Source organism: Gadus chalcogrammus, chromosome 12, assembly GCF_026213295.1.
Source record: "Gadus chalcogrammus isolate NIFS_2021 chromosome 12, NIFS_Gcha_1.0, whole genome shotgun sequence".
Classification (NCBI taxonomy): domain Eukaryota; kingdom Metazoa; phylum Chordata; class Actinopteri; order Gadiformes; family Gadidae; genus Gadus; species Gadus chalcogrammus.
In genome coordinates, this window is record NC_079423.1 from 6411801 (window position 1) to 6434714 (window position 22914).

General features: G+C 44.6%; 31 non-coding genes and 3 pseudogenes across 31 annotated transcripts; all 34 read left to right on the forward strand.

Annotated features, from left to right (window-relative positions):
- The first annotated feature begins 1504 nt into the window (after positions 1 to 1504).
- LOC130396271 (5S ribosomal RNA) lies at positions 1505 to 1624 on the forward strand (annotated as a pseudogene).
- Positions 1625 to 2156: 532 nt separating this feature from the next.
- On the forward strand, positions 2157 to 2277 carry LOC130396211 (5S ribosomal RNA; annotated as a pseudogene).
- A 527-nt stretch (positions 2278 to 2804) lies between these two features.
- LOC130400093 (5S ribosomal RNA) lies at positions 2805 to 2923 on the forward strand. The gene has a single exon (XR_008902575.1). It is a non-coding gene; the product is annotated as a 5S ribosomal RNA (ribosomal RNA).
- A 528-nt stretch (positions 2924 to 3451) lies between these two features.
- On the forward strand, positions 3452 to 3570 carry LOC130400105 (5S ribosomal RNA). Its single transcript, XR_008902586.1, has one exon. It is a non-coding gene; the product is annotated as a 5S ribosomal RNA (ribosomal RNA).
- Positions 3571 to 4097: 527 nt separating this feature from the next.
- Positions 4098 to 4216, forward strand: LOC130400968 (5S ribosomal RNA). Its single transcript, XR_008903434.1, has one exon. It is a non-coding gene; the product is annotated as a 5S ribosomal RNA (ribosomal RNA).
- A 526-nt stretch (positions 4217 to 4742) lies between these two features.
- LOC130400117 (5S ribosomal RNA) lies at positions 4743 to 4861 on the forward strand. The gene has a single exon (XR_008902597.1). It is a non-coding gene; the product is annotated as a 5S ribosomal RNA (ribosomal RNA).
- A 527-nt stretch (positions 4862 to 5388) lies between these two features.
- LOC130394277 (5S ribosomal RNA) lies at positions 5389 to 5507 on the forward strand. The gene has a single exon (XR_008897451.1). It is a non-coding gene; the product is annotated as a 5S ribosomal RNA (ribosomal RNA).
- A 527-nt stretch (positions 5508 to 6034) lies between these two features.
- LOC130400129 (5S ribosomal RNA) lies at positions 6035 to 6153 on the forward strand. Its single transcript, XR_008902608.1, has one exon. It is a non-coding gene; the product is annotated as a 5S ribosomal RNA (ribosomal RNA).
- A 526-nt stretch (positions 6154 to 6679) lies between these two features.
- On the forward strand, positions 6680 to 6798 carry LOC130400141 (5S ribosomal RNA). Its single transcript, XR_008902619.1, has one exon. It is a non-coding gene; the product is annotated as a 5S ribosomal RNA (ribosomal RNA).
- Positions 6799 to 7328: 530 nt separating this feature from the next.
- LOC130400153 (5S ribosomal RNA) lies at positions 7329 to 7447 on the forward strand. Its single transcript, XR_008902630.1, has one exon. It is a non-coding gene; the product is annotated as a 5S ribosomal RNA (ribosomal RNA).
- Positions 7448 to 7976: 529 nt separating this feature from the next.
- Positions 7977 to 8095, forward strand: LOC130400165 (5S ribosomal RNA). Its single transcript, XR_008902644.1, has one exon. It is a non-coding gene; the product is annotated as a 5S ribosomal RNA (ribosomal RNA).
- Positions 8096 to 8623: 528 nt separating this feature from the next.
- Positions 8624 to 8742, forward strand: LOC130400177 (5S ribosomal RNA). Its single transcript, XR_008902655.1, has one exon. It is a non-coding gene; the product is annotated as a 5S ribosomal RNA (ribosomal RNA).
- Positions 8743 to 9271: 529 nt separating this feature from the next.
- Positions 9272 to 9390, forward strand: LOC130400189 (5S ribosomal RNA). The gene has a single exon (XR_008902666.1). It is a non-coding gene; the product is annotated as a 5S ribosomal RNA (ribosomal RNA).
- A 518-nt stretch (positions 9391 to 9908) lies between these two features.
- LOC130400201 (5S ribosomal RNA) lies at positions 9909 to 10027 on the forward strand. The gene has a single exon (XR_008902677.1). It is a non-coding gene; the product is annotated as a 5S ribosomal RNA (ribosomal RNA).
- Positions 10028 to 10554: 527 nt separating this feature from the next.
- On the forward strand, positions 10555 to 10673 carry LOC130400212 (5S ribosomal RNA). Its single transcript, XR_008902688.1, has one exon. It is a non-coding gene; the product is annotated as a 5S ribosomal RNA (ribosomal RNA).
- Positions 10674 to 11192: 519 nt separating this feature from the next.
- LOC130400790 (5S ribosomal RNA) lies at positions 11193 to 11312 on the forward strand. Its single transcript, XR_008903263.1, has one exon. It is a non-coding gene; the product is annotated as a 5S ribosomal RNA (ribosomal RNA).
- Positions 11313 to 11833: 521 nt separating this feature from the next.
- Positions 11834 to 11951, forward strand: LOC130393997 (5S ribosomal RNA). The gene has a single exon (XR_008897198.1). It is a non-coding gene; the product is annotated as a 5S ribosomal RNA (ribosomal RNA).
- A 528-nt stretch (positions 11952 to 12479) lies between these two features.
- Positions 12480 to 12597, forward strand: LOC130396036 (5S ribosomal RNA; annotated as a pseudogene).
- A 526-nt stretch (positions 12598 to 13123) lies between these two features.
- LOC130400223 (5S ribosomal RNA) lies at positions 13124 to 13242 on the forward strand. Its single transcript, XR_008902699.1, has one exon. It is a non-coding gene; the product is annotated as a 5S ribosomal RNA (ribosomal RNA).
- Positions 13243 to 13767: 525 nt separating this feature from the next.
- Positions 13768 to 13884, forward strand: LOC130395778 (5S ribosomal RNA). Its single transcript, XR_008898793.1, has one exon. It is a non-coding gene; the product is annotated as a 5S ribosomal RNA (ribosomal RNA).
- Positions 13885 to 14413: 529 nt separating this feature from the next.
- LOC130400234 (5S ribosomal RNA) lies at positions 14414 to 14532 on the forward strand. Its single transcript, XR_008902710.1, has one exon. It is a non-coding gene; the product is annotated as a 5S ribosomal RNA (ribosomal RNA).
- Positions 14533 to 15051: 519 nt separating this feature from the next.
- LOC130400245 (5S ribosomal RNA) lies at positions 15052 to 15170 on the forward strand. Its single transcript, XR_008902721.1, has one exon. It is a non-coding gene; the product is annotated as a 5S ribosomal RNA (ribosomal RNA).
- A 520-nt stretch (positions 15171 to 15690) lies between these two features.
- Positions 15691 to 15809, forward strand: LOC130400529 (5S ribosomal RNA). The gene has a single exon (XR_008903011.1). It is a non-coding gene; the product is annotated as a 5S ribosomal RNA (ribosomal RNA).
- A 527-nt stretch (positions 15810 to 16336) lies between these two features.
- Positions 16337 to 16455, forward strand: LOC130400256 (5S ribosomal RNA). The gene has a single exon (XR_008902732.1). It is a non-coding gene; the product is annotated as a 5S ribosomal RNA (ribosomal RNA).
- Positions 16456 to 16976: 521 nt separating this feature from the next.
- On the forward strand, positions 16977 to 17095 carry LOC130400267 (5S ribosomal RNA). Its single transcript, XR_008902743.1, has one exon. It is a non-coding gene; the product is annotated as a 5S ribosomal RNA (ribosomal RNA).
- A 529-nt stretch (positions 17096 to 17624) lies between these two features.
- On the forward strand, positions 17625 to 17743 carry LOC130398037 (5S ribosomal RNA). The gene has a single exon (XR_008900624.1). It is a non-coding gene; the product is annotated as a 5S ribosomal RNA (ribosomal RNA).
- A 528-nt stretch (positions 17744 to 18271) lies between these two features.
- On the forward strand, positions 18272 to 18388 carry LOC130395383 (5S ribosomal RNA). The gene has a single exon (XR_008898445.1). It is a non-coding gene; the product is annotated as a 5S ribosomal RNA (ribosomal RNA).
- A 519-nt stretch (positions 18389 to 18907) lies between these two features.
- On the forward strand, positions 18908 to 19026 carry LOC130400281 (5S ribosomal RNA). The gene has a single exon (XR_008902755.1). It is a non-coding gene; the product is annotated as a 5S ribosomal RNA (ribosomal RNA).
- Positions 19027 to 19555: 529 nt separating this feature from the next.
- LOC130400292 (5S ribosomal RNA) lies at positions 19556 to 19674 on the forward strand. The gene has a single exon (XR_008902766.1). It is a non-coding gene; the product is annotated as a 5S ribosomal RNA (ribosomal RNA).
- Positions 19675 to 20193: 519 nt separating this feature from the next.
- Positions 20194 to 20312, forward strand: LOC130400304 (5S ribosomal RNA). The gene has a single exon (XR_008902779.1). It is a non-coding gene; the product is annotated as a 5S ribosomal RNA (ribosomal RNA).
- Positions 20313 to 20841: 529 nt separating this feature from the next.
- Positions 20842 to 20960, forward strand: LOC130400315 (5S ribosomal RNA). The gene has a single exon (XR_008902792.1). It is a non-coding gene; the product is annotated as a 5S ribosomal RNA (ribosomal RNA).
- A 529-nt stretch (positions 20961 to 21489) lies between these two features.
- On the forward strand, positions 21490 to 21608 carry LOC130400327 (5S ribosomal RNA). Its single transcript, XR_008902804.1, has one exon. It is a non-coding gene; the product is annotated as a 5S ribosomal RNA (ribosomal RNA).
- Positions 21609 to 22127: 519 nt separating this feature from the next.
- LOC130400338 (5S ribosomal RNA) lies at positions 22128 to 22246 on the forward strand. The gene has a single exon (XR_008902817.1). It is a non-coding gene; the product is annotated as a 5S ribosomal RNA (ribosomal RNA).
- Positions 22247 to 22774: 528 nt separating this feature from the next.
- Positions 22775 to 22893, forward strand: LOC130400350 (5S ribosomal RNA). The gene has a single exon (XR_008902829.1). It is a non-coding gene; the product is annotated as a 5S ribosomal RNA (ribosomal RNA).
- The last annotated feature ends 21 nt before the right edge of the window (positions 22894 to 22914 follow it).

Genomic DNA, 22914 nt, shown 5'->3' on the forward strand with positions numbered 1-22914 from the left:
GGTTTATATCTATGATGATTGTTTTTGTAAAGTAGTAACGTCGAGCCTCACCGCTTTTCCTCACTCCTTATGTGCTACTGTATAAAACCTGGTTTGCGCCTGCACTAATTGCTGACGGCCATACACCCTGAACACGCCGATCTCGTCTGAACTCAGGGAGATAAGCAGGGTCGGGCCTGGTTAGTACTTGGATGGGAGACCGGCGCTGGGATAACCAGGTGCGGTAAGCTTTTTCTTTCAACTCGAGCTCATTGACTCCGTGGCCTACCGTGGTACCGTGACCTGATGTTTACTGACCAACCGCTTTGGAGGATTTTAAGCAACATACAGAAAAATGCACAACGTCTCTCAAACTATTTTTGTGAAACATGAGGACAGTATAGTGATACTGCCAGCAGGGAGCACCGAGAGCTGAACCGACAGTTGTACATTTCTTTAAACTTTCACCAACACAAACACGCACGCTCACTTCAGATCATGGAGGACGTCAAAAAATCCCACCCATTCTCTGAAAAAACCGTAACCTTGGTAAACATTTTCACAAACACACACCACTGCAGTGTATTTCAGATAATTAATGAATTCAGATGTCACAATGACGTTTACATGGATAAGTGATTCCTACTGAACAATTACTGTCCGCTTTATATCTAACTAATGATTTTTTTTGTGAAGAGTGTACGTCGAGCCTCAGCAGCTTTCTCACTCCTTATGTGCTACTGTAGAAAACCTGGTTTTGCGCCTGTACTAATGGCTTACGGCCATGCCACCCACACGCCCGATCTCGTCAGATCTCGAAGTAAGATAGGTCGGGCCTAATTAGTACTTGGCTGGGAACCTCCTCAGTAACCAGGTCTGGTAAGTTTCGTGACGGGTGTCACCAAAAAGAAAAAAACACGCCGATCTCGTCTGACCAAAATAACAGGGTCGGGCCGGTGGTTATCTTGGTGGGAGAACCGCCTGGGAAATCCAGGTGCTGTTAAGCCTTTTTCTTTTTCAACTCGAGCTCATTGACTCCGTGGTGTACCGTGACCTGTGTTTACTGCAACCGCTTTGGAGGATTTAAGCAACATACAAAAACTGACAACGTCTCTCAAAATTTTTTGTGAAACATGCGGACAGTAGTGATACTGCCAGCAGGTAGAGCACCAGAGAGCTGAACCGACAGATGTACATTCTTAAACTTTCCAACCACACAAACACGCACGCTCACTTCAGATCATGGGCAGGACGGTCAAAAATCCCCACCCATTCTCTGACACTTTAACCGTTAACCTTGGTTCAAACAGTTAACATCACACGCACACGCAGGGTATTTCAGATAATTAATGAATTACAGATGTCCACATGATCGTTACATGGAATAAGGAGTCCTACGAATCAATTCCTGCCGTATATCTAACTATGATTGTTTTTGTAAAAGTGTAACGTCAAGCTCTCAGCAGCTTTCTCACTCCTTATGTGCTACTGTATAAAACCTGGTTTGTGCGCCTGCTACTACTTTGCTTACGGCATACCACCCTGAACACGGCCCGTCATCTGTCTGATCTCGGAAGCTAAGCAGGGTCGGGCCTGGTTCGTACTTGGATGGGAGACCGCCTGGGACTACCAGGTGCTGTAAGCTTTTTCTTTTTCAACTCGAGCTCATTGACTCGTGGCCTACCGGTGCGTACCGTGACCTGATGTTACTGCCAACCGCTTTGGAGGCATTTAAGCAACATACAAAAACTGACAACGTCTCTCAAAACTATTTTTGTGAAACATGAGGACAGTATAGTGATACTGCCAGCAGGGAGCACAAGAGCTGAACCGCCAGTTGTACATTTCTTAAACCTTTCACCAACACAAACACGCACGCTCACTTCAGATCATGGGAGGACGTCAAAAAATTCCCCCACCCATTCTCTGACACTTTAACCGTTAACCTGGTTCAAACATTTAACATCACACGCACACGCAGTGTATTTCAGATAATTAATGAATTCAGATGTCACAATGATGGTTTACATGGATAAGGAGTCCCTACTGACTCAATTACTGCCGGTTATATCTACTAATGATTGTTTTTGTAAGAGTGTAACGTCGAGCCCTCAGCAGCTTTCTCACTCCCTTATGTGCTACTGTATAAAACCTGGTTTTGCGCCTGTATACTAATTGCTTACGGCCATGCCACCCTGAACACGCACGCTACTCGTCTGATCTACGGAAGCTAAGCAGGGTCTGGCCTGGTTAGTACTTGGATGGGAGTCCGCCTGGGAATACCAGGTGCTGTAAGCTTTTTCTTTTTCAACTCGAGCTCATTTACATCCCGTGGCGTACCGTGACCTGATGTTTACTGCCAACCGCTTTGGAGGAATTTAAGCAACATACAAAAACGACAACGTCTCTCAAAACTGTTTTTTGTGAAACATGAGGACAGTATAGTGATACGGCCAGCAGGGAGCACCAGAGAGCTGAACCGACAGTTGTACATTTCTTAAACTTTCACCAACACAAACACGCACAGCTCACTTCAGATCATGGGAGGACGTCAACAAAATCACCCACCCATTCTCTGACACTTTAACCGTTAACCTTGGTTCAAACATTTAACATCACACGCACACGCGCAGTGTATTTCAGATAATTAATGAATTCAGATGTCACAATGATCGTTTACATGGATAAGGAGTCCTACTGAATCAATTACGGCCGTTTATATCTAACTAATGATTGTTTTTGTAAAAGTGTAACGTCGAGCCTCAGCAGCTTTCTCACTCCTTATGTGCTACTGTATAAAACCTGGTTTTGCGCCTGCACTAATTGCTTACGGCCATACCACCCTGAACACGCCCGATCTCGTCTGATCTCGGAAGCTAAGCAGGGTCGGGCCTGGTTAGTACTTGGATGGGAGACCGCCTGGGAATACCAGGTGCTGTAAGCTTTTTCTTTTCAACTCGAGCTCATTGACTCCGTGGCCTACCGTGGCGTACCGTGACCTGATGTTTACTGCCAACCGCTTTGGAGGATTTAAGCACCATACAAAAACTGACAACGTCTCTCAAAACTATTTTTGTGAAACATGAGGACAGTATAGTGATACTGCCAGCAGGGAGCACCAGAGAGCTGAACCGACAGTTGTACATTTCTTAAACTTTCACCAACACAAACACGCACGCTCACTCAGATCATGGGAGGACGTCAAAAAATCACCACCCATTCTCTGACACTTTAACCGTTAACCTTGGTTCAAACATTTAACATCACACGCACACGCAGTGTATTTCAGATAATTAATGATTTCAGATGTCACAATGATCGTTTACATGGATAAGGAGTCCTACTGAATCAATTACTGCCGTTTATATCTAACTAATGATTGTTTTTGTAAGAGTGTAACGTCGAGCCTCAGCAGCTTTCTCACTCCTTATGTGCTACTGTATAAAACCTGGTTTTGCGCCTGCTACTAATTGCTTACGGCCATACCACCCTGAACACGCCCGATCTCGTCTGATCTCGGAAGCTAAGCAGGGTCGGGCCTGGTTAGTACTTGGATGGGAGACCGCCTGGGAATACCAGGTGCTGTAAGCTTTTCTTTTTCAACTCGAGCTCATTGACTCCGTGGCCTACCGTGGGTACCGTGACCTGATGTTTACTGCCAACCGCTTTGGAGGATTTAAGCAACATACAAAAACTGACAACGTCTCTCAAAACTATTTTTGTGAAACATGAGGACAGTATAGTGATACTGCCAGCAGGGAGCACCAGAGAGCTGAACCGACAGTTGTACATTTCTTAAACTTTCACCAACACAAACACGCACGCTCACTTCAGATCATGGGAGGACGTCAAAAATCACCACCCATTCTCTGACACTTTAAACCGTTAACCTTGGTTAAAACATTTAACATCACACGCACACGCAGTGTATTTCAGATAATTAATGAATTCAGATGTCACAATGATCGTTTACATGGATAAGGAGTCCTACTGAATCAATTACTGCCGTTTATATCTAACTAATGATTGTTTTTGTAAGAGTGTAACGTCGAGCCTCAGCAGCTTTCTCACTCCTTATGTGCTACTGTATAAAACCTGGTTTTGCGCCTGTACTAATTGCTTACGGCCATACCACCCTGAACACGCCCGATCTCGTCTGATCTCGGAAGCTAAGCAGGGTCGGGCCTGGTTAGTACTTGGATGGGAGCCTGCCTGGGAATACCAGGTGCTGTAAGCTTTTTCTTTTTCAACTCGAGCTCATTGCCTCGTGGCCTACCGTGGCGTACCGTGACCTGATGTTTACTGCCCAACCGCTTTGGAGGATTTAAGCAACATACAAAAACTGACAACGTCTCTCAAAACTATTTTGTGAAACATGAGGACAGTATAGTGATACTGCCAGCAGGGAGCACCAGAGAGCTGAACCGACAGTTGTACATTTCTTAAACTTTCACCAACACAAACACGCACGCTCACTTCAGATCATGGGAGGACGTCAAAAAATCACCACCCATTCTCTGACACTTTAACCGTTAACCTTGGTTCAAACATTAACATCACACGCACACGCAGTGTATTTCAGATAATTAATGAATTCAGATGTCACAATGATCGTTTACATGGATAAGGAGTCCTACTGAATCAATTACTGCCGTTTATATCTAACTAATGATTGTTTTGTAAAAGTGTAACGTCGAGCCTCAGCAGCTTTCTCACTCCTTATGTGCTACTGTATAAAACCTGGTTTTGCGCCTGCACTAATTGCTTACGGCCATACCACCCTGAACACGCCCGATCTCGTCTGATCTCGGAAGCTAAGCAGGGTCGGGCCTGGTTAGTACTTGGATGGGAGACCGCCTGGGAATACCAGGTGCTGTAAGCTTTTCTTTTTCAACTCGAGCTCATTGACTCGTGGCCTACCGTGGCGTACCGTGACCTGATGTTTACTGCCAACCGCTTTGGAGGATTTAAGCAACATACAAAACTGACAACGTCTCTCAAAACTATTTTTGTGAAACATGAGGACAGTATAGTGATACTGCCAGCAGGGAGCACCAGAGAGCTGAACCGACAGTTGTACATTTCTTAAACTTTCACCAACACAAACACGCACGCTCACTTCAGATCATGGGAGGACGTCAAAAAATCACCACCCATTCTCTGACACTTTAACCGTTAACCTTGGTTCAAACATTTAACATCACACGCACACGCAGTGTATTTCAGATAATTAATGAATTCAGATGTCACAATGATCGTTTACATGGATAAGGAGTCCTACTGAATCAATTACTGCCGTTTATATCTAACTAATGATTGTTTTTGTAAGAAGTGTAACGTCAAGCCTCAGCAGCTTTCTCACTCCTTATGTGCTACTGTATAAAACCTGGTTTTGCGCCTGTACTAATTGCTTACGGCCATACCACCCTGAACACGCCCGATCTCGTCTGATCTCGGAAGCTAAGCAGGGTCGGGCCTGGTTAGTACTTGGATGGGAGACCGCCTGGGAATACCAGGTGCTGTAGCTTTTTCTTTTTCAACTCGAGCTCATTGTGTCCGTGGCCTACCGTGGCGTACCGTGACCTGATGTTTACTGCCAACCGCTTTGGAGGATTTAAGCAACATACAAAAACTGACAACGTCTCTCAAAACTATTTTTGTGAAACATGAGGACAGTATAGTGATACTGCCAGCAGGGAGCACCAGAGAGCTGAACCGACAGTTGTACATTTCTTAAACTTTCACCAACACAAACACGCACGCTCACTTCAGATCATGGGAGGACGTCAAAAAATCACCACCCATTCTCTGACACTTTAACCGTTAACCTTGGTTCAAACATTTAACATCACACGCACACGCAGTGTATTTCAGATAATTAATGAATTCAGATGTCACAATGATCGTTTACATGGATAAGGAGTCCTACTGAATCAATTACTGCCGTTTATATCTAACTAATGATTGTTTTTGTAAAAGTGTAACGTCGAGCCTCAGCAGCTTTCTCACTCCTTATGTGCTACTGTATAAAACCTGGTTTGCGCCTGCACTAATTGCTTACGGCCATACCACCCTGAACACGCCCGATCTCGTCTGATCTCGGAAGCTAAGCAGGGTCGGGCCTGGTTAGTACTTGGATGGGAGACCGCCTGGGAATACCAGGTGCTGTAAGCTTTTCTTTTTCAACTCGAGCTCATTGCCTCCGTGGCCTAACGTGGCGTACCGTGACCTGATGTTTACTGCCAACCGCTTTGGAGGATTTAAGCAACATACAAAACTGACAACGTCTCTCAAAACTATTTTTGTGAAACATGAGGACAGTATAGTGATACTGCCAGCAGGGAGCACCAGAGAGCTGAACCGACAGTTGTACATTTCTTAAACTTTCACCAACACAAACACGCACGCTCACTTCAGATCATGGGAGGACGTCAAAAAATCACCACCCATTCTCTGACACTTTAACCGTTAACCTTGGTTCAAACATTTAACATCACACGCACACGCAGTGTATTTCAGATAATTAATGAATTCAGATGTCACAATGATCGTTTACATGGATAAGGAGTCCTACTGAATCAATTACTGCCGTTTATATCTAACTAATGATTGTTTTTGTAAAGTGTAACGTCGAGCCTCAGCAGCTTTCTCACTCCTTATGTGCTACTGTATAAAACCTGGTTTTGCGCCTGTACTAATTGCTTACGGCCATACCACCCTGAACACGCCCGATCTCGTCTGATCTCGGAAGCTAAGCAGGGTCGGGCCTGGTTAGTACTTGGATGGGAGACCGCCTGGGAATACCAGGTGCTGTAAGCTTTTCTTTTTCAACTCGAGCTCATTGCCTCCGTGGCCTACCGTGGCGTACCGTGACCTGATGTTTACTGCCAACCGCTTTGGAGGATTTAAGCAACATACAAAAACTGACAACGTCTCTCAAAACTATTTTTGTGAAACATGAGGACAGTATAGTGATACTGCCAGCAGGGAGCACCAGAGAGCTGAACCGACAGTTGTACATTTCTTAAACTTTCACCAACACAAACACGCACGCTCACTTCAGATCATGGGAGGACGTCAAAAAATCACCACCCATTCTCTGACACTTTAAACCGTTAACCTTGGTTCAAACATTTAACATCACACGCACACGCAGTGTATTTCAGATAATTAATGAATTCAGATGTCACAATGATCGTTTACATGGATAAGGAGTCCTACTGAATCAATTACTGCCGTTTATATCTAACTAATGATTGTTTTTGTAAGAGTGTAAACGTCGAGCCTCAGCAGCTTTCTCACTCCTTATGTGCTACTGTATAAAACCTGGTTTTGCGCCTGCACTAATTGCTTACGGCCATACCACCCTGAACACGCCCGATCTCGTCTGATCTCGGAAGCTAAGCAGGGTCGGGCCTGGTTAGTACTTGGATGGGAGACCGCCTGGGAATACCAGGTGCTGTAAGCTTTTTCTTTTTCAACTCGAGCTCATGGCCTCGTGGCCTACCGTGGCGTACCGTGACCTGATGTTTACTGCCAACCGCTTTGGAGGATTTAAGCAACATACAAAAACTGACAACGTCTCTCAAAACTGATTTTTGTGAAACATGAGGACAGTATAGTGATACTGCCAGCAGGGAGCACCAGAGAGCTGAACCGACAGTTGTACATTTCTTAAACTTTCACCAACACAAACACGCACGCTCACTTCAGATCATGGGAGGACGTCAAAAAATCACCACCCATTCTCTGACACTTTAACCGTTAACCTTGGTTCAAACATTTAACATCACACGCACACGCAGTGTATTTCAGATAATTAATGAATTCAGATGTCACAATGATCGTTTACATGGATAAGGAGTCCTACTGAATCAATTACTGCCGTTTATATCTAACTAATGATTGTTTTTGTAAAAGTGTAACGTCGAGCCTCAGCAGCTTTCTCACTCCTTATGTGCTACTGTATAAAACCTGGTTTTGCGCCTGCACTAATTGCTTACGGCCATACCACCCTGAACACGCCCGATCTCGTCTGATCTCGGAAGCTAAGCAGGGTCGGGCCTGGTTAGTACTTGGATGGGAGACCGCCTGGGAATACCAGGTGCTGTAAGCTTTTTCTTTTTCAACTCGAGCTCATTGACTCCGTGGCCTCCGTGGCGTACCGTGACCTGATGTTTACTGCCAACCGCTTTGGAGGATTTAAGCAACATACAAAAACTGACAACGTCTCTCAAAACTATTTTTGTGAAACATGAGGACAGTATAGTGATACTGCCAGCAGGGAGCACCAGAGAGCTGAACCGACAGTTGTACATTTCTTAAACTTTCACCAACACAAACACGCACGCTCACTTCAGATCATGGGAGGACGTCAAAAAATCACCACCCATTCTCTGACACTTTAACCGTTAACCTTGGTTCAAACATTTAACATCACACGCACACGCAGTGTATTTCAGATAATTAATGAATTCAGATGTCACAATGATCGTTTACATGGATAAGGAGTCCTACTGAATCAATTACTGCCGTTTATATCTAACTAATGATTGTTTTTGTAAGAGTGTAACGTCGAGCCTCAGCAGCTTTCTCACTCCTTATGTGCTACTGTATAAAACCTGGTTTTGCGCCTGCACTAATTGCTTACGGCCATACCACCCTGAACACGCCCGATCTCGTCTGATCTCGGAAGCTAAGCAGGGTCGGGCCTGGTTAGTACTTGGATGGGAGACCGCCTGGGAATACCAGGTGCTGTAAGCTTTTTCTTTTTCAACTCGAGCTCATTGACTCCGTGGCCTACCGTGGCGTACCGTGACCTGATGTTTACTGCCAACCGCTTTGGAGGATTTAAGCAACATACAAAAACTGACAACGTCTCTCAAAACTATTTTTGTGAAACATGAGGACAGTATAGTGATACTGCCAGCAGGGAGCACCAGAGAGCTGAACCGACAGTTGTACATTTCTTAAACTTTCACCAACACAAACACGCACGCTCACTTCAGATCATGGGAGGACGTCAAAAAATCACCACCCATTCTCTGACACTTTAACCGTTAACCTTGGTTCAAACATTTAACATCACACGCACACGCAGTGTATTTCAGATAATTAATGAATTCAGATGTCACAATGATCGTTTACATGGATAAGGAGTCCTACTGAATCAATTACTGCCGTTTATATCTAACTAATGATTGTTTTTGTAAGAGTGTAACGTCGAGCCTCAGCAGCTTTCTCACTCCTTATGTGCTACTGTATAAAACCTGGTTTTGCGCCTGCACTAATTGCTTACGGCCATACCACCCTGAACACGCCCGATCTCGTCTGATCTCGGAAGCTAAGCAGGGTCGGGCCTGGTTAGTACTTGGATGGGAGACCGCCTGGGAATACCAGGTGCTGTAAGCTTTTTCTTTTTCAACTCGAGCTCATTGACTCCGTGGCGTACCGTGACCTGATGTTTACTGCCAACCGCTTTGGAGGATTTAAGCAACATACAAAAACTGACAACGTCTCTCAAAACTATTTTTGTGAAACATGAGGACAGTATAGTGATACTGCCAGCAGGGAGCACCAGAGAGCTGAACCGACAGTTGTACATTTCTTAAACTTTCACCAACACAAACACGCACGCTCACTTCAGATCATGGGAGGACGTCAAAAAATCACCACCCATTCTCTGACACTTTAACCGTTAACCTTGGTTCAAACATTTAACATCACACGCACACGCAGTGTATTTCAGATAATTAATGAATTCAGATGTCACAATGATCGTTTACATGGATAAGGAGTCCTACTGAATCAATTACTGCCGTTTATATCTAACTAATGATTGTTTTTGTAAAGTGTAACGTCGAGCCTCAGCAGCTTTCTCACTCCTTATGTGCTACTGTATAAAACCTGGTTTTGCGCCTGCACTAATTGCTTACGGCCATACCACCCTGAACACGCCCGATCTCGTCTGATCTCGGAAGCTAAGCAGGGTCGGGCCTGGTTAGTACTTGGATGGGAGACCGCCTGGGAATACCAGGTGCTGTAAGCTTTTCTTTTTCAACTCGAGCTCATTGACTCCGTGGCCTACCGTGGCGTACCGTGACCTGATGTTTACTGCCAACCGCTTTGGAGGATTTAAGCAACATACAAAAACTGACAACGTCTCTCAAAACTATTTTGTGAAACATGAGGACAGTATAGTGATACTGCCAGCAGGGAGCACCAGAGAGCTGAACCGACAGTTGTACATTTCTTAAACTTTCACCAACACAAACACGCACGCTCACTTCAGATCATGGGAGGACGTCAAAAAATCACCACCCATTCTCTGACACTTTAACCGTTAACCTTGGTTCAAACATTTAACATCACACGCACACGCAGTGTATTTCAGATAATTAATGAATTCAGATGTCACAATGATCGTTTACATGGATAAGGAGTCCTACTGAATCAATTACTGCCGTTTATATCTAACTAATGATTGTTTTTGTAAGAGTGTAACGTCGAGCCTCAGCAGCTTTCTCACTCCTTATGTGCTACTGTATAAAACCTGGTTTTGCGCCTGCACTAATTGCTTACGGCCATACCACCCTGAACACGCCCGATCTCGTCTGATCTCGGAAGCTAAGCAGGGTCGGGCCTGGTTAGTACTTGGATGGGAGACCGCCTGGGAATACCAGGTGCTGTAAGCTTTTTCTTTTTCAACTCGAGCTCATTGACTCCGTGGCGTACCGTGACCTGATGTTTACTGCCAACCGCTTTGGAGGATTTAAGCAACATACAAAACTGACAACGTCTCTCAAAACTATTTTTGTGAAACATGAGGACAGTATAGTGATACTGCCAGCAGGGAGCACCAGAGAGCTGAACCGACAGTTGTACATTTCTTAAACTTTCACCAACACAAACACGCACGCTCACTTCAGATCATGGGAGGACGTCAAAAAATCACCACCCATTCTCTGACACTTTAACCGTTAACCTTGGTTCAAACATTTAACATCACACGCACACGCAGTGTATTTCAGATAATTAATGAATTCAGATGTCACAATGATCGTTTACATGGATAAGGAGTCCTACTGAATCAATTACTGCCGTTTATATCTAACTAATTGATTGTTTTTGTAAGAGTGTAACGTCGAGCCTCAGCAGCTTTCTCACTCCTTATGTGCTACTGTATAAAACCTGGTTTTGCGCCTGCACTAATTGCTTACGGCCATACCACCCTGAACACCGCCCGATCTCGTCTGATCTCGGAAGCTAAGCAGGGTCGGGCCTGGTTAGTACTTGGATGGGAGACCGCCTGGGAATACCAGGTGCTGTAAGCTTTTTCTTTTTCAACTCGAGCTCATTGACTCCGTGGCGTACCGTGACCTGATGTTTACTGCCAACCGCTTTGGAGGATTTAAGCAACATACAAAAACTGACAACGTCTCTCAAAACTATTTTTGTGAAACATGAGGACAGTATAGTGATACTGCCAGCAGGGAGCACCAGAGAGCTGAACCGACAGTTGTACATTTCTAAAACTTTCACCAACACAAACACGCACGCTCACTTCAGATCATGGGAGGACGTCAAAAAATCACCACCCATTCTCTGACACTTTAAAACCGTTAACCTTGGTTCAAACATTTAACATCACACGCACACGCAGTGTATTTCAGATAATTAATGAATTCAGATGTCACAATGATCGTTTACATGGATAAGGAGTCCTACTGAATCAATTACTGCCGTTTATATCTAACTAATGATTGTTTTTGTAAAAGTGTAACGTCGAGCCTCAGCAGCTTTCTCACTCCTTATGTGCTACTGTATAAAACCTGGTTTTGCGCCTGCACTAATTGCTTACGGCCATACCACCCTGAACACGCCGATCTCGTCTGATCTCGGAAGCTAAGCAGGGTCGGGCCTGGTTAGTACTTGGATGGGAGACCGCCTGGGAATACCAGGTGCTGTAAGCTTTTCTTTTTCAACTCGAGCTCATTGACTCCGTGGCCTACCGTGGCGTACCGTGACCTGATGTTTACTGCCAACCGCTTTGGAGGATTTAAGCAACATACAAAAACTGACAACGTCTCTCAAAAAATATTTTTGTGAAACATGAGGACAGTATAGTGATACTGCCAGCAGGGAGCACCAGATAGCTGAACCGAGAGTTGTACATTTCTTAAACTTTCACCAACACAAACACGCACGCTCACTTCAGATCATGGGAGGACGTCAAAAATCACCACCCATTCTCTGACACTTTAACCGTTAACCTTGGTTCAAACATTTAACATCACACGCACACGCAGTGTATTTCAGATAATTAATGAATTCAGATGTCACAATGATCGTTTACATGGATAAGGAGTCCTACTGAATCAATTACTGCCGTTTATATCTAACTAATGATTGTTTTTGTAAGAGTGTAACGTCGAGCCTCAGCAGCTTTCTCACTCCTTATGTGCTACTGTATAAAACCTGGTTTTGCGCCTGCACTAATTGCTTACGGCATACCACCCTGAACACGCCCGATCTCGTCTGATCTCGGAAGCTAAGCAGGGTCGGGGCCTGGTTAGTACTTGGATGGGAGACGCCTGGGAATACCAGGTGCTGTAAGCTTTTTCTTTTTCAACTCGAGCTCATTGACTCCGTGGCCTACCGTGGCGTACCGTGACCTGATGTTTACTGCCAACCGCTTTGGAGGATTTAAGCAACATACAAAAACTGACAACGTCTCTCAAAACTATTTTGTGAAACATGAGGACAGTATAGTGATACTGCCAGCAGGGAGCACCAGAGAGCTGAACCGACAGTTGTACATTTCTTAAACTTTCACCAACACAAACACGCACGCTCACTTCAGATCATGGGAGGACGTCAAAAAATCACCACCCATTCTCTGACACTTTAACCGTTAACCTTGGTTCAAACATTTAACATCACACGCACACGCAGTGTATTTCAGATAATTAATGAATTCAGATGTCACAATGATCGTTTACATGGATAAGGAGTCCTACTGAATCAATTACTGCCGTTTATATCTAACTAATGATTGTTTTTGTAAGAGTGTAACGTCGAGCCTCAGCAGCTTCTCACTCCTTATGTGCTACTGTATAAAACCTGGTTTGCGCCTGCACTTATTGCTTACGGCCATACCACCCTGAACACGCCCGATCTCGTCTGATCTCGGAAGCTAAGCAGGGTCGGGCCTGGTTAGTACTTGGATGGGAGACCGCCTGGGAATACCAGGTGCTGTAAGCTTTTTCTTTTTCAACTCGAGCTCATTGACTCCGTGGCCTACCGTGGCGACCGTGACTGATGTTTACTGCCAACCGCTTTGGAGGATTTAAGCAACATACAAAAACTGACAACGTCTCTCAAAACTATTTTTGTGAAACATGAGGACAGTATAGTGATACTGCCAGCAGGGAGCACCAGAGAGCTGAACCGACAGTTGTACATTTCTTAAACTTTCACCAACACAAACACGCACGCTCACTTCAGATCATGGGAGGACGTCAAAAATCACCACCCATTCTCTGACACTTTAACCGTTAACCTTGGTTCAAACATTTAACATCACACGCACACGCAGTGTATTTCAGATAATTAATGAATTCAGATGTCACAATGATCGTTTACATGGATAAGGAGTCCTACTGAATCAATTACTGCCGTTTATATCTAACTAATGATTGTTTTTGTAAAGTGTAACGTCGAGCCTCAGCAGCTTTCTCACTCCTTATGTGCTACTGTATAAAACCTGGTTTTGCGCCTGCACTAATTGCTTACGGCCATACCACCCTGAACACGCCCGATCTCGTCTGATCTCGGAAGCTAAGCGGGTCGGGCTGGTTAGTACTTGGATGGGAGACCGCCTGGGAATACCAGGTGCTGTAAGCTTTTCTTTTTCAACTCGAGCTCATTGACTCCGTGGCCTACCGTGGCGTACCGTGACCTGATGTTTACTGCCAACCGCTTTGGAGGATTTAAGCAACATACAAAAACTGACAACGTCTCTCAAAACTATTTTTGTGAAACATGAGGACAGTATAGTGATACTGCCAGCAGGGAGCACCAGAGAGCTGAACCGACAGTTGTACATTTCTTAAACTTTCACCAACACAAACACGCACGCTCACTTCAGATCATGGGAGGGACGTCAAAAAAAATCACCACCCATTCTCTGACACTTTAACCTTAACCTTGGTTCAAACATTTAACATCACACGCACACGCAGTGTATTTCAGATAATTAATGAATTCAGATGTCACAATGATCGTTTACATGGATAAGGAGTCCTACTGAATCAATTACTGCCGTTTATATCTAACTAATGATTGTTTTTGTAAAAGTGTAACGTCGAGCCTCAGCAGCTTTCTCACTCCTATGTGCTACTGTATAAAACCTGGTTTTGCGCCTGCACTTATTGCTTACGGCCATACCACCCTGAACACGCCCGATCTCGTCTGATCTCGGAAGCTAAGCAGGGTCGGGCCTGGTTAGTACTTGGATGGGAGACCGCCTGGGAATACCAGGTGCTGTAAGCTTTTTCTTTTTCAACTCGAGCTCATTGACCCCGTGGCGTACCGTGACCTGATGTTTACTGCCAACCGCTTTGGAGGATTTAAGCAACATACAAAAACTGACAACGTCTCTCAAACCTATTTTTGTGAAACATGAGGACAGTATAGTGATACTGCCAGCAGGGAGCACCAGAGAGCTGAACCGACAGTTGTACATTTCTTAAACTTTCACCAACACAAACACGCACGCTCACTTCAGATCATGGGAGGACGTCAAAAAATCACCACCCATTCTCTGACACTTTAACCGTTAACCTTGGTTCAAACATTTAACATCACACGCACACGCAGTGTATTTCAGATAATTAATGAATTCAGATGTCACAATGATCGTTTACATGGATAAGGAGTCCTACTGAATCAATTACTGCCGTTTATATCTAACTAATGATTGTTTTTGTAAGAGTGTAACGTCGAGCCTCAGCAGCTTTCTCACTCCTTATGTGCTACTGTATAAAACCTGGTTTTGCGCCTGCACTAATTGCTTACGGCCATACCACCCTGAACACGCCCGATCTCGTCTGATCTCGGAAGCTAAGCAGGGTCGGGCCTGGTTAGTACTTGGATGGGAGACCGCCTGGGAATACCAGGTGCTGTAAGCTTTTTCTTTTTCAACTCGAGCTCATTGACTCCGTGGCGTACCGTGACCTGATGTTTACTGCCAACCGCTTTGGAGGATTTAAGCAACATACAAAAACTGACAACGTCTCTCAAAACTATTTTTGTGAAACATGAGGACAGTATAGTGATACTGCCAGCAGGGAGCACCAGAGAGCTGAACCGACAGTTGTACATTTTTTTAAACTTTCACCAACACAAACACGCACGCTCACTTCAGATCATGGGAGGACGTCAAAAAATCACCACCCATTCTCTGACACTTTAACCGTTAACCTTGGTTCAACATTTAACATCACACGCACACGCAGTGTATTTCAGATAATTAATGAATTCAGATGTCACAATGATCGTTTACATGGATAAGGAGTCCTACTGAATCAATTACTGCCGTTTATATCTAACTAATGATTGTTTTTGTAAGAGTGTAACGTCGAGCCTCAGCAGCTTTCTCACTCCTTATGTGCTACTGTATAAAACCTGGTTTTGCGCCTAGCACTAATTGCTTACGGCCATACCACCCTGAACACGCCCGATCTCGTCTGATCTCGGAAACTAAGCAGGGTCGGGCCTGGTTAGTACTTGGATGGGAGACCGCCTGGGAATACCAGGTGCTGTAAGCTTTTTCTTTTCAACTCGAGCTCATTGACTCCGTGGCCTACCGTGGCGTACCGTGACCTGATGTTTACTGCCAACCGCTTTGGAGGATTTAAGCAACATACAAAAACTGACAACGTCTCTCAAAACTATTTTTGTGAAACATGAGGACAGTATAGTGATACTGCCAGCAGGGAGCACCAGAGAGCTGAACCGACAGTTGTACATTTCTTAAACTTTCACCAACACAAACACGCACGCTCACTTCAGATCATGGAGGACGTCAAAAAATCACCACCCATTCTCTGACACTTTAACCGTTAACCTTGGTTCAAACATTTAACATCACACGCACACGCAGTGTATTTCAGATAATTAATGAATTCAGATGTCACAATGATCGTTTACATGGATAAGGAGTCCTACTGAATCAATTACTGCCGTTTATATCTAACTAATGATTGTTTTTGTAAAAGTGTAACGTCGAGCCTCAGCAGCTTTCTCACTCCTTATGTGCTACTGTATAAAACCTGGTTTTGCGCCTGCACTAATTGCTTACGGCCATACCACCCTGAACACGCCCGATCTCGTCTGATCTCGGAAGCTAAGCAGGGTCGGGCCTGGTTAGTACTTGGATGGGAGACCGCCTGGGAATACCAGGTGCTGTAAGCTTTTTCTTTTTTCAACTCGAGCTCATTGACTCCGTGGCGTACCGTGACCTGATGTTTACTGCCAACCGCTTTGGAGGATTTAAGCAACATACAAAAACTGACAACGTCTCTCAAAACTATTTTTGTGAAACATGAGGACAGTATAGTGATACTGCCAGCAGGGAGCACCAGAGAGCTGAACCGACAGTTGTACATTTCTTAAACTTTCACCAACACAAACACGCACGCTCACTTCAGATCATGGGAGGACGTCAAAAAATCACCACCCATTCTCTGACACTTTAACCGTTAACCTTGGTTCAAACAATTAACATCACACGCACACGCAGTGTATTTCAGATAATTAATGAATTCAGATGTCACAATGATCGTTTACATGGATAAGGAGTCCTACTGAATCAATTACTGCCGTTTATATCTAACTAATGATTGTTTTTGTAAGAGTGTAACGTCGAGCCTCAGCAGCTTTCCTCACTCCTTATGTGCTACTGTATAAAACCTGGTTTTGCGCCTGCACTATTTGCTTACGGCCATACCACCCTGAACACGCCCGATCTCGTCTGATCTCGGAAGCTAAGCAGGGTCGGGCCTGGTTAGTACTTGGATGGGAGACCGCCTGGGAATACCAGGTGCTGTAAGCTTTTTCTTTTTCAACTCGAGCTCATTGACTCCGTGGCCTACCGGGGCGTACCGTGACCTGATGTTTACTGCCAACCGCTTTGGAGGATTTAAGCAACATACAAAAACTGACAACGTCTCTCAAAACTATTTTTGTGAAACATGAGGACAGTATAGTGATACTGCCAGCAGGGAGCACCAGAGAGCTGAACCGACAGTTGTACATTTCTTAAACTTTCACCAACACAAACACGCACGCTCACTTCAGATCATGGGAGGACGTCAAAAAATCACCACCCATTCTCTGACACTTTAACCGTTAACCTTGGTTCAAACATTTAACATCACACGCACACGCAGTGTATTTCAGATAATTAATGAATTCAGATGTCACAATGATCGTTTACATGGATAAGGAGTCCTACTGAATCAATTACTGCCGTTTATATCTAACTAATGATTGTTTTTGTAAAAGTGTAACGTCGAGCCTCAGCAGCTTTCTCACTCCTTATGTGCTACTGTATAAAACCTGGTTTTGCGCCTGCACTAATTGCTTACGGCCATACCACCCTGAACACGCCCGATCTCGTCTGAACTCGGAAGCTAAGCAGGGTCGGGCCTGGTTAGTACTTGGATGGGAGACCGCCTGGGAATACCAGGTGCTGTAAGCTTTTTCTTTTCAACTCGAGCTCATTGACTCCGTGGCCTACCGTGGGCGTACCGTGACCTGATTGTTACTGCCAACCGCTTTGGAGGATTTAAGCAACATACAAAAACTGACAACGTCTCTCAAAACTATTTTTGTGAAACATGAGGACAGTATAGTGATACTGCCAGCAGGGAGCACCAGAGAGCTGAACCGACAGTTGTACATTTCTTAAACTTTCACCAACACAAACACGCACGCTCACTTCAGATCATGGGAGGACGTCAAAAAATCACCACCCATTCTCTGACACTTTAAACCGTTAACCTTGGTTCAAACATTAACATCACACGCACACGCAGTGTATTTCAGATAATTAATGAATTCAGATGTCACAATGATCGTTTACATGGATAAGGAGTCCTACTGAATCAATTACTGCCGTTTATATCTAACTAATGATTGTTTTGTAAGAGTGTAACGTCGAGCCTCAGCAGCTTTCTCACTCCTTATGTGCTACTGTATAAAACCTGGTTTTGCGCCTGCACTATTTGCTTACGGCCATACCACCCTGAACACGCCCGATCTCGTCTGATCTCGGAAGCTAAGCAGGGTCGGGCCTGTTAGTACTTGGATGGGAGACCGCCTGGGATACCAGGTGCTGTAAGCTTTTTCTTTTTCAACTCGAGCTCATTGACTCCGTGGCGTACCGTGACCTGATGTTTACTGCCAACCGCTTTGGAGGATTTAAGCAACATACAAAAACTGACAACGTCTCTCAAAACTATTTTTGTGAAACATGAGGACAGTATAGTGATACTGCCAGCAGGGAGCACCAGAGAGCTGAACCGACAGTTGTACATTTCTTAAACTTTCACCAACACAAACACGCACGCTCACTTCAGATCATGGGAGGACGTCAAAAAATCACCACCCATTCTCTGACACTTTAACCGTTAACCTTGGTTCAAACATTTAACATCACACGCACACGCAGTGTATTTCAGATAATTAATGAATTCAGATGTCACAATGATCGTTTACATGGATAAGGAGTCCTACTGAATCAATTACTGCCGTTTATATCTAACTAATGATTGTTTTTGTAAAAGTGTAACGTCGAGCCTCAGCAGCTTTCTCACTCCTTATGTGCTACTGTATAAAACCTGGTTTTGCGCCTGCACTAATTGCTTACGGCCATACCACCCTGAACACGCCCGATCTCGTCTGATCTCGGAAGCTAAGCAGGGTCGGGCCTGGTTAGTACTTGGATGGGAGACCGCCTGGGAATACCAGGTGCTGTAAGCTTTTTCTTTTTCAACTCGAGCTCATTGACTCCGTGGCCTACCGTGGCGTACCGTGACCTGATGTTTACTGCCAACCGCTTTGGAGGATTTAAGCAACATACAAAAACTGACAACGTCTCTCAAAACTATTTTTGTGAAACATGAGGACAGTATAGTGATACTGCCAGCAGGGAGCACCAGAGAGCTGAACCGACAGTTGTACATTTCTTAAACTTTCACCAACACAAACACGCACGCTCACTTCAGATCATGGGAGGACGTCAAAAAATCACCACCCATTCTCTGACACTTTAACCGTTAACCTTGGTTCAAACATTTAACATCACACGCACACGCAGTGTATTTCAGATAATTAATGAATTCAGATGTCACAATGATCGTTTACATGGATAAGGAGTCCTACTGAATCAATTACTGCCGTTTATATCTAACTAATGATTGTTTTTGTAAAAGTGTAACGTCGAGCCTCAGCAGCTTTCTCACTCCTTATGTGCTACTGTATAAAACCTGGTTTTGCGCCTGCACTAATTGCTTACGGCCATACCACCCTGAACACGCCCGATCTCGTCTGATCTCGGAAGCTAAGCAGGGTCGGGCCTGGTTAGTACTTGGATGGGAGACCGCCTGGGAATACCAGGTGCTGTAAGCTTTTTCTTTTTCAACTCGAGCTCATTGACTCCGTGGCGTACCGTGACCTGATGTTTACTGCCAACCGCTTTGGAGGATTTAAGCAACATACAAAAACTGACAACGTCTCTCAAAACTATTTTTGTGAAACATGAGGACAGTATAGTGATACTGCCAGCAGGGAGCACCAGAGAGCTGAACCGACAGTTGTACATTTCTTAAACTTTCACCAACACAAACACGCACGCTCACTTCAGATCATGGGAGGACGTCAAAAAATCACCACCCATTCTCTGACACTTTAACCGTTAACCTTGGTTCAAACATTTAACATCACACGCACACGCAGTGTATTTCAGATAATTAATGAATTCAGATGTCACAATGATCGTTTACATGGATAAGGAGTCCTACTGAATCAATTACTGCCGTTTATATCTAACTAATGATTGTTTTTGTAAGAGTGTAACGTCGAGCCTCAGCAGCTTTCTCACTCCTTATGTGCTACTGTATAAAACCTGGTTTTGCGCCTGCACTAATTGCTTACGGCCATACCACCCTGAACACGCCCGATCTCGTCTGATCTCGGAAGCTAAGCAGGGTCGGGCCTGGTTAGTACTTGGATGGGAGACCGCCTGGGAATACCAGGTGCTGTAAGCTTTTTCTTTTTCAACTCGAGCTCATTGACTCCGTGGCCTACCGTGGCGTACCGTGACCTGATGTTTACTGCCAACCGCTTTGGAGGATTTAAGCAACATACAAAAACTGACAACGTCTCTCAAAACTATTTTTGTGAAACATGAGGACAGTATAGTGATACTGCCAGCAGGGAGCACCAGAGAGCTGAACCGACAGTTGTACATTTCTTAAACTTTCACCAACACAAACACGCACGCTCACTTCAGATCATGGGAGGACGTCAAAAAATCACCACCCATTCTCTGACACTTTAACCGTTAACCTTGGTTCAAACATTTAACATCACACGCACACGCAGTGTATTTCAGATAATTAATGAATTCAGATGTCACAATGATCGTTTACATGGATAAGGAGTCCTACTGAATCAATTACTGCCGTTTATATCTAACTAATGATTGTTTTTGTAAGAGTGTAACGTCGAGCCTCAGCAGCTTTCTCACTCCTTATGTGCTACTGTATAAAACCTGGTTTTGCGCCTGCACTAATTGCTTACGGCCATACCACCCTGAACACGCCCGATCTCGTCTGATCTCGGAAGCTAAGCAGGGTCGGGCCTGGTTAGTACTTGGATGGGAGACCGCCTGGGAATACCAGGTGCTGTAAGCTTTTTCTTTTTCAACTCGAGCTCATTGACTCCGTGGCCTACCGTGGCGTACCGTGACCTGATGTTTACTGCCAACCGCTTTGGAGGATTTAAGCAACATACAAAAACTGACAACGTCTCTCAAAACTATTTTTGTGAAACATGAGGACAGTATAGTGATACTGCCAGCAGGGAGCACCAGAGAGCTGAACCGACAGTTGTACATTTCTTAAACTTTCACCAACACAAACACGCACGCTCACTTCAGATCATGGGAGGACGTCAAAAAATCACCACCCATTCTCTGACACTTTAACCGTTAACCTTGGTTCAAACATTTAACATCACACGCACACGCAGTGTATTTCAGATAATTAATGAATTCAGATGTCACAATGATCGTTTACATGGATAAGGAGTCCTACTGAATCAATTACTGCCGTTTATATCTAACTAATGATTGTTTTTGTAAGAGTGTAACGTCGAGCCTCAGCAGCTTTCTCACTCCTTATGTGCTACTGTATAAAACCTGGTTTTGCGCCTGCACTAATTGCTTACGGCCATACCACCCTGAACACGCCCGATCTCGTCTGATCTCGGAAGCTAAGCAGGGTCGGGCCTGGTTAGTACTTGGATGGGAGACCGCCTGGGAATACCAGGTGCTGTAAGCTTTTTCTTTTTCAACTCGAGCTCATTGACTCCGTGGCGTACCGTGACCTGATGTTTACTGCCAACCGCTTTGGAGGATTTAAGCAACATACAAAAACTGACAACGTCTCTCAAAACTATTTTTGTGAAACATGAGGACAGTATAGTGATACTGCCAGCAGGGAGCACCAGAGAGCTGAACCGACAGTTGTACATTTCTTAAACTTTCACCAACACAAACACGCACGCTCACTTCAGATCATGGGAGGACGTCAAAAAATCACCACCCATTCTCTGACACTTTAACCGTTAACCTTGGTTCAAACATTTAACATCACACGCACACGCAGTGTATTTCAGATAATTAATGAATTCAGATGTCACAATGATCGTTTACATGGATAAGGAGTCCTACTGAATCAATTACTGCCGTTTATATCTAACTAATGATTGTTTTTGTAAGAGTGTAACGTCGAGCCTCAGCAGCTTTCTCACTCCTTATGTGCTACTGTATAAAACCTGGTTTTGCGCCTGCACTAATTGCTTACGGCCATACCACCCTGAACACGCCCGATCTCGTCTGATCTCGGAAGCTAAGCAGGGTCGGGCCTGGTTAGTACTTGGATGGGAGACCGCCTGGGAATACCAGGTGCTGTAAGCTTTTTCTTTTTCAACTCGAGCTCATTGACTCCGTGCCTACCGTGGCGTACCGTGACCTGATGTTTACTGCCAACCGCTTTGGAGGATTTAAGCAACATACAAAAACTGACAACGTCTCTCAAAACTATTTTTGTGAAACATGAGGACAGTATAGTGATACTGCCAGCAGGGAGCACCAGAGAGCTGAACCGACAGTTGTACATTTCTTAAACTTTCACCAACACAAACACGCACGCTCACTTCAGATCATGGGAGGACGTCAAAAAATCACCACCCATTCTCTGACACTTTAACCGTTAACCTTGGTTCAAACATTTAACATCACACGCACACGCAGTGTATTTCAGATAATTAATGAATTCAGATGTCACAATGATCGTTTACATGGATAAGGAGTCCTACTGAATCAATTACTGCCGTTTATATCTAACTAATGATTGTTTTTGTAAGAGTGTAACGTCGAGCCTCAGCAGCTTTCTCACTCCTTATGTGCTACTGTATAAAACCTGGTTTTGCGCCTGCACTAATTGCTTACGGCCATACCACCCTGAACACGCCCGATCTCGTCTGATCTCGGAAGCTAAGCAGGGTCGGGCCTGGTTAGTACTTGGATGGGAGACCGCCTGGGAATACCAGGTGCTGTAAGCTTTTTCTTTTTCAACTCGAGCT